Source organism: Vulpes vulpes, chromosome 7 (genome assembly GCF_048418805.1).
Source record: "Vulpes vulpes isolate BD-2025 chromosome 7, VulVul3, whole genome shotgun sequence".
In the NCBI taxonomy this organism is placed as follows: domain Eukaryota; kingdom Metazoa; phylum Chordata; class Mammalia; order Carnivora; family Canidae; genus Vulpes; species Vulpes vulpes.
In genome coordinates, this window is record NC_132786.1 from 53037320 (window position 1) to 53050495 (window position 13176).

At 39.2% G+C, this 13176-nt stretch overlaps 1 protein-coding gene across 2 annotated transcripts in view; it reads right to left on the minus strand.

Annotated features, from left to right (window-relative positions):
* TENM3 (teneurin transmembrane protein 3) overlaps positions 1-13176 on the minus strand; it is a 2512213-nt gene that overhangs the window by 1243272 nt on the left and 1255765 nt on the right. The window lies entirely within an intron of this gene.

The following is a 13176-nucleotide window of genomic DNA, read 5'->3' on the forward strand; positions in this document are numbered from 1 at the left end:
AAGGGAATCTAATGGGACTAGCATTCCAGGCAGAGGATGCCAGTGAAAGATTTTACTGTAGTACAGCACAGCATAACTAAAAATGGAAAAAGGCCCTGTAGTTGGAGTATGTCGATGTATATTACGGTAGTTCACACAAATGAGATTGAAGAGGTAAATGACACCATCTTCACAGATCCAACCCAAGACGCTCCCTGCCCCTCCCCTCTCAAAATGCTTTGCTGTGCCATATGATGTTAGCATGTAATAAGAAACCTAGATCTGGTATATAGCATTTCCCAAGTGCATGGCTATACTCGGGAAATAAACACAAAGTCAAAGCTTTTCACACACACAAAAAAGTATTCATTGAATATTATCGAATGCTTATAGCATTAGATACATCATCCAAAGATCCATCTATCCAAAGATCTATCATCCGTAGATACATCTACGTACCAAGTGGCCACGTAGAAATCTGGTCAACAGCAGCATGCCATTTGAAGGACTGGTATCCAGCACATGGGGCCACCAGAACCTCAATTTTCAAACTATTCAAAGAGTTGAGAAATCAAACTCTTCGTGTGATTTTTTTTTCCCGAGCCAGATTTACTGGTAGCCATAACTGTGATGGTGGTAAGAGCAATGAAGGCAGCGGGTGCGGTGCCAGCAGCATTTGACAGCCTCAAGGTAGGACACAAAAACATGATTCTTAAAATGTCATAAGATAATAGGTTTTGGTGACTGGCAATGTAGTTTGCAGATGAGTTTTTAGCAAGTACATTTGCCAAAGTTTGTTTTCTCTGCTTATAATCGATCGCATATCCTCTTGTAAATCTTCTAACAGGAAGAATATAACAGCAAACAGAGTTTCTGAAAACAAATATGTAATCTCAAACTCATTGAGCAAGTGAAATGAAGTAGGAAAGGGCTGCATTTGTCCAGGGAGAGCGTGGATCTGCAGCTGTCCCAGCTCCTCAGACGCTGAGCTTCCTAGGGCCACTGGCAGGGTCGGGTTGGGTCCTTCTTTGTACCAGACCCGCCCTGGTCATAATGAAATCCTGGACGGACGTAGGCAGGAGGATTTGCCACAGATACTGAACAAACTAAAACCAGGCTGGACGCTGCCCCAGAGTTCAGGAACTTATCAAAGGACCCACGATACATGCTGGCGAGGAACTCCTTGGAAGAGGAGCCACACAGATGTACTCAGCACTTCTCAATTTCTGGGTTTTGGTAGAATTTGGTGTATGCCACGTAGAAAGGGGAAAGGTAAGTCACACCTCAGGACAGTCTTGAAGGTCTGGGAGTGTAACTCTAAGCATGTGCCCAAGTGATGTCCAAGTAAATTATGCATCTAGGTATTGGCCTGGGGAGGAGGAGGCGGGAGCGCGGGAGCAGGGTCCTCAGGCCACCTGCCCCTGGCTCACCTGGGTCACTTGCAAGGCCCCGGGCATCGGGATGCGGAGCCGCTCGGGACCAGCGGACAGGACAGACCACAGGAGGGGGGCGGGGGCAGGAGCAGGGTCCTCAGGTCACCTGCGCGGGCTCACCCGGGTCTCTCTCCGGGCACCCTGAACACCTGCGGATTGGAGCTGCGACGTCCCGAGAGAAGAGCTGGCAGGCGGCAGAGGCGCGCGGCGGCCCGAGCAGGCGGGAGGGCGGGGGGAGGGAAACCCTCGCTCCCGGGGGGAGGGGGCGCACCTGGGGCATGGGCGGGGGGGGGGCGCCCTGCGGGTGTGCGGACCCCGGAGCACCTCGGCCGCGGGGGCGGGGGGCCGCGTCCTCAGGTAGAGACACCTGCGGCGCTGCAGGCCCCGCCCCGGGAGAGCGGGTGCGCGGAGCGGCCCGCGCTGCAAGGTGGGACTGAGCCAATGTAATGCACGGCTAGAGGGTTGGTTTATTTTTTTTAAAGATTGCATTTATTCAGTCATGAGAGAGAGAGAGAGAGTGAGAGAGAGACAAGCAGAGGGAGAAGCAGGCTCCATGCAGGGAGCCCGACGTGGGACTCGATCCCGGGACTCCAGGATCACGCCCTGGGCTGAAGGCGCACTGAACTGCTGAGCCCCCCGGGGATCCCCAAGATCTAGAGGGTTTTTTCACTACGATTCATTTTTATCTCAGGATAAGAATCTCCAATATTGCTTCTCTTTTCCTGCCTTAGCTACAATATTTTACTAACTCTTCATTTTTAAGCTTTTTCCTTTCTTTCATATTTCTAGAATTAGATACATCCTTAGATACATTCTTCATTATTGGATTCCCTTCCATGTATTCAATTTAAGTTTGGTAGATATATGAGTTATGGGTTTCTGTGTTTTGTTTTTTTTCTGTCTCATTTTGATTTATCATGGTGGAAGTTAGTGTCCTCTAACACACGGACCAAAATACACCCAGAACCCACTGGAACACTGTGTTGGTTCATTCTGTGAGACTATATTCTCTCTTCCTTCCCATTCTGCCCCCCCCCCCCCCTTTTATCTTGTTTCTGTTTTTGTGGTCAAGGCTGGGTCTCTATATAAGTTTTGCTGGTTTATATGAATTTGGAATTGGGCATCTGCTAACATATAGGACAAAAGACACTCAGAACCAAGAGGATCACCCACTAGGTCCCCTTGGGGAGACTATATTCTCTCTCCACCACCACTTCCCCACCACTTTTTTTCTGTTTTTGTTTGTTTTTCTTTTTTTATTCTTGCCATTTTGTCTTAAAATTTGTTTTCCACTTTAGTGGTCCTTTTCTTTTCTGTTGTTCTGTTCTTAATCTTTTATTTTATGATCTCTGACCTCTTTGGAATGGTCTGGGGTGTATTTTACTTAGGTCATGGTTGATATTTTTGACTCTGCTCACTCATACAGCCACTCTGCACTGGACAAAAATGAGTAGAAGGAACAATTCACCATAAGGGAAAGAACCAGAAGTAATACTCTCTGCCACAGAATTGCTGGGCACGAATTTAAATACCATGTCAGAAATATAATTCAGAAGTACAATTATAAAATTACTGGTGGCTCTGGAAAAAAGCATAAAGGACTCTAGAGATTCTCTTACTTCAGAATTGAAATCTAATCAGGCTGAAATTAAAAATACTTTAACTGCGATGCTGTCTAAACTGGATCCTGTAACTGCTAGGGTTAATGAGGTAGAAGAGAGAGTGAATGACATAGAAGACAAGTTGATGGAAAGGAAGGAAGCTGAGGAAAAAAGAGATAAACAATTAAGAACTCATGAGGAAAGGCTTACGGAAATAAATGATAGCTTGCAAAGGAATACTATTCATCTTGTTGGGATTCCAGAAAATGTAGGGAGACAGAGGACCACAAATTATATTTGAACAAATCATAGCTGAGAACTTCCCTAATCTGGAGAAGGAAACAGGCATTCAGATCCAAGAGACAGATAGGATCCCCCTCCAAAAATCAATAAAAACTGTTTGACACCTCCACATTTAATAGTGAAACTTGCAAATTTCAAAGACAAAGACAAAATTCTTAAAGCAGCTCTAGACAAGAGATTCTTAACTTATATGGGGAGAAATATCAGATTAACAGCAGACCTCTCCACAGAGACCTGGCAGGCCAGAAAGGGCTGGCAGGATATATTCAGGGTCCTAAATGAGGAAAACATGCAGCCAAGAATACTTTATCCAGCAAGGCTGTCATTCCGAATAGAAGGAGAGATAAACCGCTTCCAAGATAGAAAGTCACTGAGAGAATATGTGACCACCAGACTGGCTCTGCAAGAAATATTGAGAAACAATATAAAAGAAAGAGGAAACCCAAAGAAACAATACACAAAAACAGGGACTGTATAGGTGATACTATGACACTAAATTCATATCTTTCAATAGTTACTCTGAATGTGGATGGGCTCAATGATCCCATCAAAAGATGCAGTGTATCGGATTGGATAAAAAAGTAAGACCCATCTATTTGCTGCCTACAAGACACTCATTTTAGACCTAAGGACACCTCCAGACTGAATAAGATGGGGTGGAGAACGATTTACCACTCAAATGGTCCTCAAAAGAAAGCTGGGGTAGGAATCCTCATATCAGATATATCAGAGTTTATAACAAAGACTGTAATAAGAGACAAAGAGGGCCACTATATCGTACTTAAAGGGCCTATTCAACAAGAACACCTAACAATTATGAATATTACGCCCCTAATTTGGGAGCAGCCAAGTATATCAATCAATTAATATCCAAAGTAAAGAGACACATAGATAATAATACATTAATAGTAGGATACTTCAACACAGCACTCTCAGCAAAAGACAGATCTTCTAAGCAGAACATCACCAAATTAAACATCTATCAACAGTTCATATTTCATAGATGCCTATATTATGAGCATGAGCCAATTTACTATAAACTCAGTACTGTTTTAGAATAAGTTATTAAGGTGACAATTATCAACTGATGGTGCTATTACACATACCATATATATTACATACCAAATAATAAGATATATAACAATATCTATAACATATATTCAAATGTAAATATATAAAATAGGAAAAGAAATATATGTTGTTAAAATATAAATGTATTTGTGATAAAACTGTATAAGCCTACATATATTTATAAACGAAATAAGTTTATGGATCAACTTTTTTATCATTGTTTTAGAGAATACATTTCATTGCATTATTTTCCTGGGGAGATACATGTGCGTGTATACACAAAGTACCATAATGTGCTTCATTTCCAAAATGTGCATTCCTGGAGCAATTCCTGCCAATAAAAAGAGGATGGCAATGAGATATTTGAGCTTTCATGTCATCCTCTCAGAATTTAGATGCATCGCCAGCATGTAATGGAGATTACAGCTAAATAAATGACTCAAATAGTCTACCTTCGAGAAATGGCCATATTTAGCTTTTAGGGTAATGTTAACTTCACTATAGTATTAGTAATCTCATCAACTTTTTGGTTAGGGATGGATAAATAACTAGCTTTTAGTATGTAAATTACCAACAAAAAACGTTTTGCAGAAAATGGGTCAGGTTAGAGATGTAAATGAGGCCTAAAATGTCTCATTAGGTTTTGAATTGCCTTTTTTTTTTCCCTAAGCATTATAAATCTTGCTAGCTTTTGGGGTAATTTTCTTGCTTGAATAAGCTAGTAAGGTCTTTTCCAATAATAAATGAACTAAAATACTAATTCTCAAAACTAATTCTGCTTGAAAATATAGAGCAAATTGAATATTGAAGTTTAATTTATTTTAAAGTTACTCAATTTTTCCCCTAATATTTTTAGATAATAAGTTGCACAGAACACATGTACAGATTTCATAATAGACATAGTGTTTAGGCGTGGAGATGTATTTTTCAACGGCTCTCATGTAAAATCAACTGTACATTTGAAGGATACTTATCAGATCTTGGGACAAATCATTAACTATGGAATTTAAGTCTATCTTTGGTGAAGGAATGGGTCTTTGATTTAGCAAAAAGTCTCTGTGGTTCTCTTCTGACAAGTCCTATTTGTAACGCTCATTACTAATCCATATTTCAGAACAAATACTATGCAAAAACGTGATCTTGCTCACAGCACTGCTCTTGGGCCAGCTTACATAGTTAAATGATCACCGCACGCACAAAACCCAAGGCAAAGCCTCCTTAGATCTTAGGAGACACTAATAAAACCGCATCACATCACAGAAGAGCCTGTCACTTGGCAGTTTCGCACATCCAACTTTTACTACGTTGGTCTCTTTTCTGCATACTGCTAATTTGCAACACTCTAAATTAGCCTGGCGTGACAATGTATGAAGTGTTTGTTGGTTATGCTCATCTATCACAGCACTGCCAATGTTTAGGACAGTTTAACATCTCAAACTCATGACAGGGGGCTGGATTTCTGTCGCTCTAAAAGCTGCAAAAGTGAAATAGTAAATATGGCAATCACAGCAACTACCTACACTTAAAAATAGAAAAGGGAAATCAATCAACTCACGGTCATTATTTCGTTTCTCTCTGTGTTAGGCTTAGCTAAGGATAAACAAACAGTCGATGATTTTATTTTATTTTGTTTTCAGTCGATGATTTTAAAAGCACATCAGGGGAGCCTTCTTGTCCGCAAGAACACACGTCACCATTTGCCACTACCAAAGGGAATCAACTTTTTCCTACATAGACACTGCAGAATTTGCCTGTTTCTTCATGCATGTGCTTTAAGTTTTTGCTAGAAGAGCCTTTGCAATGGATCTTCACAAAATGAAGCTTCTTGTATTTACCCTAAGCAGTCTAAATTATAATACGTGTGTATATCCCACATTTCCTTACAGGATAGGATTTATCGTTTCATTAATTTTCTTAATCTCATTAAGGAAAAGAGATGGCTAGACACTCCATTCTTCATAGAAGTTATCTAATTTAAGTCGGTCTATGGTGCTTACTCAACTTTTGCAGGTAAATGTTGGAGGGGAATGGGTGACGGGCACTGAGGCGGACACTTGACGGGATGAGCACTGGGTGTTTTTCTGTATGTTGGTAAATTGAACACCAATAAAAATTAATTTAAAAAAAAAAGAATGCTTTCACACGTCCTGGCAAAGGATAAGTGAAAGCAGGAACAGTAAACACTGAGGATGTTCAGGCCTCACTCAGTGGATTAAAATAACAGAGCAGCTCAGGTATCATGGAGCTGTTTTGTGCTGTGCATTTTGATGGAAGATTGTTACTCTAGATAGACAGGACAGCAAATCTGAGAGAGAAATAGGAGTGTCGCTGTGCACTTATATGGTCTCCATATTGCCATGTCCCCTTCCTTTGCTCACTACGAACATTCTATTATTGGCCTCCCTAAATCTTGCACAGCTTTTTTTTGTCTTGCCTTCGTCCACAGGGTATCTCCTCCACTTCGCCTCAGTTACATATCGAGGATGACCTCAAGTCCTCTCTCAGGGTCTGACCAGGGTCTGTATTCCAAGAGCAATCTCTTTCACAAGGCTTCAGGGGGCAGGAAGCACACACTTGCCACACTTACCCCTCTGGTCCCATCTACTTACTTAGGTCTAATAAATGTAAAAACAACTGTGTCATGTTATCGCGTATTTAGACTTAATAATAATAGCTAAAAATCGCTGAACACTTCCCACGTGGCAGGCATTAATTTTATCCTGCACACAATCCATGCGATAAGCCTAGTTACTAGGCCTACTCTATAAAGGAGGATATTAATGCTTAGAGAAGTTAGACCCCTTAACCAAGATCATACAGTAGATGGTGGTAACAGAACTTGAATGCAAATAGAAGGGCTCCAAAGTCAGTACGTTGTATGTGATAAATACCGTCTCTGTTAGGCACATGTTTCTTATACTCGTTCTAGCTTCTGCCCCATGCTGTCATCTGTGAACTAACAGCAGGAGAGTTAAAGCTCTGATGGTTTTTCATGAACTCAGCCTGGTATGTCTTTGTAGGTAGCACCCCTGTCCGCAGGCAGTCCTTAGGGAGCCCTTGTATTCCCTCTGCTAAAGTGAACATGAGTTGGAACCCACATTCAAGTGGTAGTTCATTGGGCTCTTGTCATTTATATGATTATTTGAAGTCTTCTGGAATATAATTATATTTCTTGGTAAAGCCTTTTGGCATAATGAATTTAAAAAAATCCATTACCAATAAAGATACTTCACAATCATTTAAATCTTGACAATATTCAAAGTTTTCACAAGTATGACCTCACTTTATTTTTTTTTAAGATTTTATTTATTTATTCATGAGAGACACAGAGAGAGAGAGAGAGAGAGAGAGAGAGAGAGAGAGAGGCAGAGACACAGGAAGAGGAGAAGCAGACTCCATGCAGGGAGCCTGACCTGGGACCCAATCCCAGGTCTCCAGGATCAGGCCCTTTGCTGAAGGTGGCGCTAAACCACTGAGCCACCTGGACTGCCTGACCTCGTTTTATTCTTAAAGTAGCTCTCTAAATTGGGCAGAACCGATATATTGGTCCCTTTTGTCAAATGATTAAAGAGAAAGAATGGGAAAGAAATTAATGTTTACTTAGATATCAATTATTTGGGGACATTATTATAAGTACTTTACCTAAAATCTTCCTCTGAATTCTCATCCCTCCCCTGAGGTGTACAGATATATAACCACATTGTACAGAAGGCATAATTGGAGTCCTTGGAGTTTAGTGAACCGCTCGTAGAAGGGGCTAGAACCAGAGTTAGAAGTCTTGTCTCTCACCGAGACCATCCTCTTCTCCTTCTTAACCCAAGTTTAGCAGATAGCTGTTCAGTGCTTACTATGGCCCGGTGTTGATCGTTATCTCATGCCTAAGTTGATGCCTTACTTCACTACACAGGCTTTCATTTTGTTAACAGAAAGAACTGTGTTTAATTTTCTTTGACTCACTCAGAGCACATACCTTTTAATCTATGCTTAAAAGACCAACTTAAAAAAAATAAAACATAATAAAAAAAAGACCAACATAATACAGGTACTCATGATTTGAAAGTGTGTAGAAATAAAAGGAGGTTGTTTCCCCTGCTTGTACTTTTATTAATTCACCTAGCAACTATACCTTTTAAGCAATTGTGGACATGTACTTTTGGTTTTAGAAACACCTATTTACTCCTGGATCAGTCCTACTTAGATGACCTATTTTGAGGGCCACCATTTGAACTCACTATATTATTCTATGTCCTCTCCGGGCCAGAGTATCTAAAATGACTTGTCCAAGGTTGTAACTCAAAGGGAGTAAAATTCTAACTATGTATTTGGCCATCTCTTTGCACTGCACCTCTGTATGAACAAGTGCTTGTGGTTGCTATCTTTATCATCTATGTAGAACTAAAAGTCTCATGAGATTTGTAGGATACTTTTTACTTAGTAAGCAGCCAGTCAAATGTCATGATGATAAATGAAAATTTAAAAATCTTATATGAATAACAAGTTACCAAGTTGTTGAATAGTTAGAATAAGAGGAAACATCTACAGGTTGGCACAACTTAAAATCAATGAGCTGGATCCAGGAAATATGATGCTTATTGTTGTTGGTTTAGTCTGTATACATGAATATATATCTGGGTGGCTCAGTTGGTTAGGCATCCAACTCCTTAGGTCAGTTCAGGTCATGATCTCAGGGTCATGAAATGGAGACCCGAGTCAGGCTCTCTGCTGGACATGGAGCCTGCTTAAGATTCTCTCTCTCCCTCTCCCTCTGCCCTACTCTCTTCTCTCCCTCTCTTAAAAAATATTAATACAAATTAGCTTTAGCTTTCTATTCATGGATTTTTTCCATTTCTTTCTGTCTCCCCCATTCTGTTATTATGTGTGAAATCAGTTCTGAGAAAAAAATTATGAAGTCCAGATGCATCATAGCACAGAGCATTTAATGGGCAAATAATGTTACTGAATCAGTGAATGATGGTATGCTAAGAAGCGTGACTACATAGGTTGACTTGATTATTGAATACTGTATAATAACACAGTGAAAGGAATTATGAAATAAGAATCTACATCCATAAGATTCTATATCCCATGAGTTCACAGAATATATCCAAATCTTTCACCTCCATATACTCAACACCAGGTAGAGTACTGGTGTCCCAATATTCAGTGGAGAAGTGTTGCATTGATGAATATTTCCTGCTCAAAAACATTTTATAATCTAGGAAAGGAGAAACATACAGAATTTTTTTTATCATCTTTCTTATTTGTGGCCTCAATTCTTTAAAAAAATATATTTTAGAGAGAAAATATGAGGCAGGAGGAGGGACAGAGAAAGAGAGAGAGAATCTCAAGCAGATTCCACACTGAGAGTGGAGCCTGATTCCAGGCTTGATCCCATGACCTGAAGCCATTACTTAAACCAAAATCAAGAATCACAGGCTGAACCAACTGAGCCACCCAGGTGCCCTTAGTCTCAGTTCTTAAACAGGACAGTCAGGCTCTTGATAATATTTGGGAGGAAGCTTTGTCTTTTCTCTAACCCATTTATCTATTAGGCACACACATAGACCAGCCTCATGTGTTCTCTTGGATCCTGTGTGACATAGATTCCACTCCTACTGACCAGGGCAAAGCTGTCCAGTGCTGTAAGCAGGCCACACACTGCCATATCTGCCCAACAGTATGCACTGTAACTGCAACTATTGTCAGCCATAGCTCTAAAAGTCTAGATGTGTGGGATGTGCAGTAAGATGCCCAATTTGGACTGCAAGTCTAAGTCATATCCAGTGTTGCCACTTAAATCTTATTTTCATCCTCATTGTTTGATTCCTGTGCATAATTCTAATTATTTTGCAGAGTGCTGAGCAGATCACAGCTGAATGATTATCCTTGAGTCAAACTTCAATAGCAGATAGGACATATGCTTAGAGTTATTCCATTTTCCACAACAGGGCAATTTGATTTGTTGCTCAGTGGGAAAGCCTGTTGTAATTGTTTACTTAATGGTTTTTTAAAATCATCTTTTTGACTTTCTAACTACTTATGTTTTAGCTACGATACAGTTTGAACTCAAAAATCATGGTGCCTTTAAGGATTTTAAATTCAAGTCTGTCTCCTCCCAACCCCACCCATGTCCACTTGAATTAGTGCCCCAGATAGTTTTCACCTATTAGATCCCAGAAAATTGTGATGCATCATTTCTGGGAGTCAGTTCAGTTAGAGCAGGAGAGAAAATGGGAAGACCACTGGATTGGAAGTCAAGGAGATTTGGTTCTGTCCCATTTGGATTTATAACCTTGGCCAAATCATTTGATAGTGTCAGTTTCCTCAAATATAAAATTAGGATTTCAGACTAATTACCTCCAAGGTATCTTCTGGCCCTAATGTTCCATTGTGGAAGTTTCTGGTTGTGGCATAGGAAACTGGAAATCTCTTATTACTTCAAAGGTTGTGTCAGGAGACAAACTAGATTGTATGATATTTAGAAGCTTTACCTCAAATAATGCTGTTAATAACTTTTACCCCTCTTGTGCCTTTTGAAAAGTTATCCCACTTTCTGAGTGGCTCATTTTTTATTTGTATAACTATTTTTTTCAACTAAAACCAACACCAAACAAAATATACCATAAGAAGTGATATTTTGACATTGGGTTTTGAGACAAAGATATAGTCACCAACACAACATTTGTCAGTGAAAGAATAAATTTGAATCATACACCATCTTTGAATGAAGTCAAAATGTTTTGCTTTGCATAGGTCATTTTAGTAAGAGATGAAAAATAACATTTAAAAAACTCTTCAGTGTGATACACAAATGGTATTCTCATGTGTTTCAAAGGGCTCTCATATTTTGCCTTTATTTTTTCCTGGTGTTTCTTTAGACTATAACTTTATTTGTGTGTATGTGTGTGTTATAATACAAGTTAGAATTGAATATTCATAATACATTTGATATAGAACCACACAAACCTTAAATAAAAATTGTTCAAATGAAAATCACCTGGTTTAAATCTCACTAACTATGGCCTTACATTGTGGCTATAATTTTACCTTTTAAGCTCAGTTTCGATACAAGAGATCTATGAGCTACAAGATAGTTTGAAACTTAGTAAAGGAAATAAACCAATAGTCTTTTTTTTTTTACTTTTTAAATATAAATTATATTTATGTTCAAAAATTTTACTTGCAAAAACTTGTTTTTGTTATATACACACACACATACTGCAAACAATTTTGGGTTGGGATGAAATGTATCATAAATTTACCCATGCAAAGTAAAGGAAATTATTACTTATTTTATTATTATTTTTTAACTTAGTGGAAGAGTTTCAGGAAGGAGTTAAAGTTGCAAAGTCACAAAGCAAGGAATAGGTGCATTCACGTCCATCTTCTCACCTGAGTAAGGATTTATCACATTCTGAAAATTTCAATTAAAAGGAAGATCTGTTCCTCTTCAGCAGACTGCCAAAACTTCAAAGCTGATAGATAGTTGTGGAATCTCCAACCAGCAAGAGCCTGTGTGTGTGTGTGTGTGTGTGTGTACGCGTGCGCGCACATGGGCGTGTGCCCCTACAGTCATATGTATGAGAATATTTCAAGGGTACACTGAACCTAAGGACATGGATAGAGAAAAGAGACACACATCCCTTTTATGAGCACATAATTAAGAATTAGAGAGCATAAATCTAGCTAGAAAGAGCTGAGGCTGATGAAAAGTCCAGCTGCCCTCACACTCAACAGCAAAACTTCTCTCCAAAGGATCTATCCATGTTACTGTCTATCCATAAGAGCTGTGGAAAAAGAAAATGGGGAATAGACACTTTCTTTCTGGAAATCTGTCCTTCACTCTCTAGTATGAATTTACAACAATAGGTACTAGTTCATATCCTATTCATAGTTAATTGTGGTTTTTGCCACAATGGTTTCTAAATGAGTGCATACCGATTGCATCAGCCGGATGTATACATTCCTGTATTCTTAGTGCCCTGTGGAGCTGATTCTATCCATTCACGTATTCCCCATTAATTTTGCTAATAGCAAACAGAAACTTTCTTTGGGATGGCTGTCTCAGTCTCTAATCAGATATCTAAAAAGGCTCTAGTTTCATCAAATCTCTTTAATCTATACTTCTACTGCGACAAAAGTACAATAGATAATCAGTTTTTCTAATATAGCATAGGGGTGCCATTTATCTGTTTCAAACTTCCATTTTTATTCCCTTCATTAAGAACAATTTATATTAATGCTTTGTTAGGTTCAGAACCAATGTGGCAGATTTGGAAACAGGAAAATACTTAAAGAAATGAAAATTTAAACAATACTTTGAGCATGTACAGCTCATGATGGGGAAAAGTCATCATATAAGGGGCTTACATATTCTAAAAATTTTAAATATAAACATACAAATGCCTCAGGAAAACAACTATCCGTGAAAACTTTTAAACAAACCAGTTGTTTTCTGTGTGAATATACTATTTTAAAATAATCAAGCCTCCCCAGTTTAAAAGGCTTTTTCTATTTATAACTTATTGTTATACATAAAACACTGTCCTGACCCTTGGCCTGCCTTGTTTTTAGTTAATTTTTAGCTGTAATGTAGTTCAAGTGCTTAAAGATTAGAGTTTAAGTCCATCTCCCCCATCCCAGGTCGAGGTGCTACCTAAACTTGAACTATATAATGTCTTATAAGAGGTCAAGGCACTCACTCAAACAAGGGTTCCTCGTGGAGACTGTGATGTCGTCTAATTTCCTGTTCAGAACAGCAAACCTGAATCAAGATATCACATTGATCT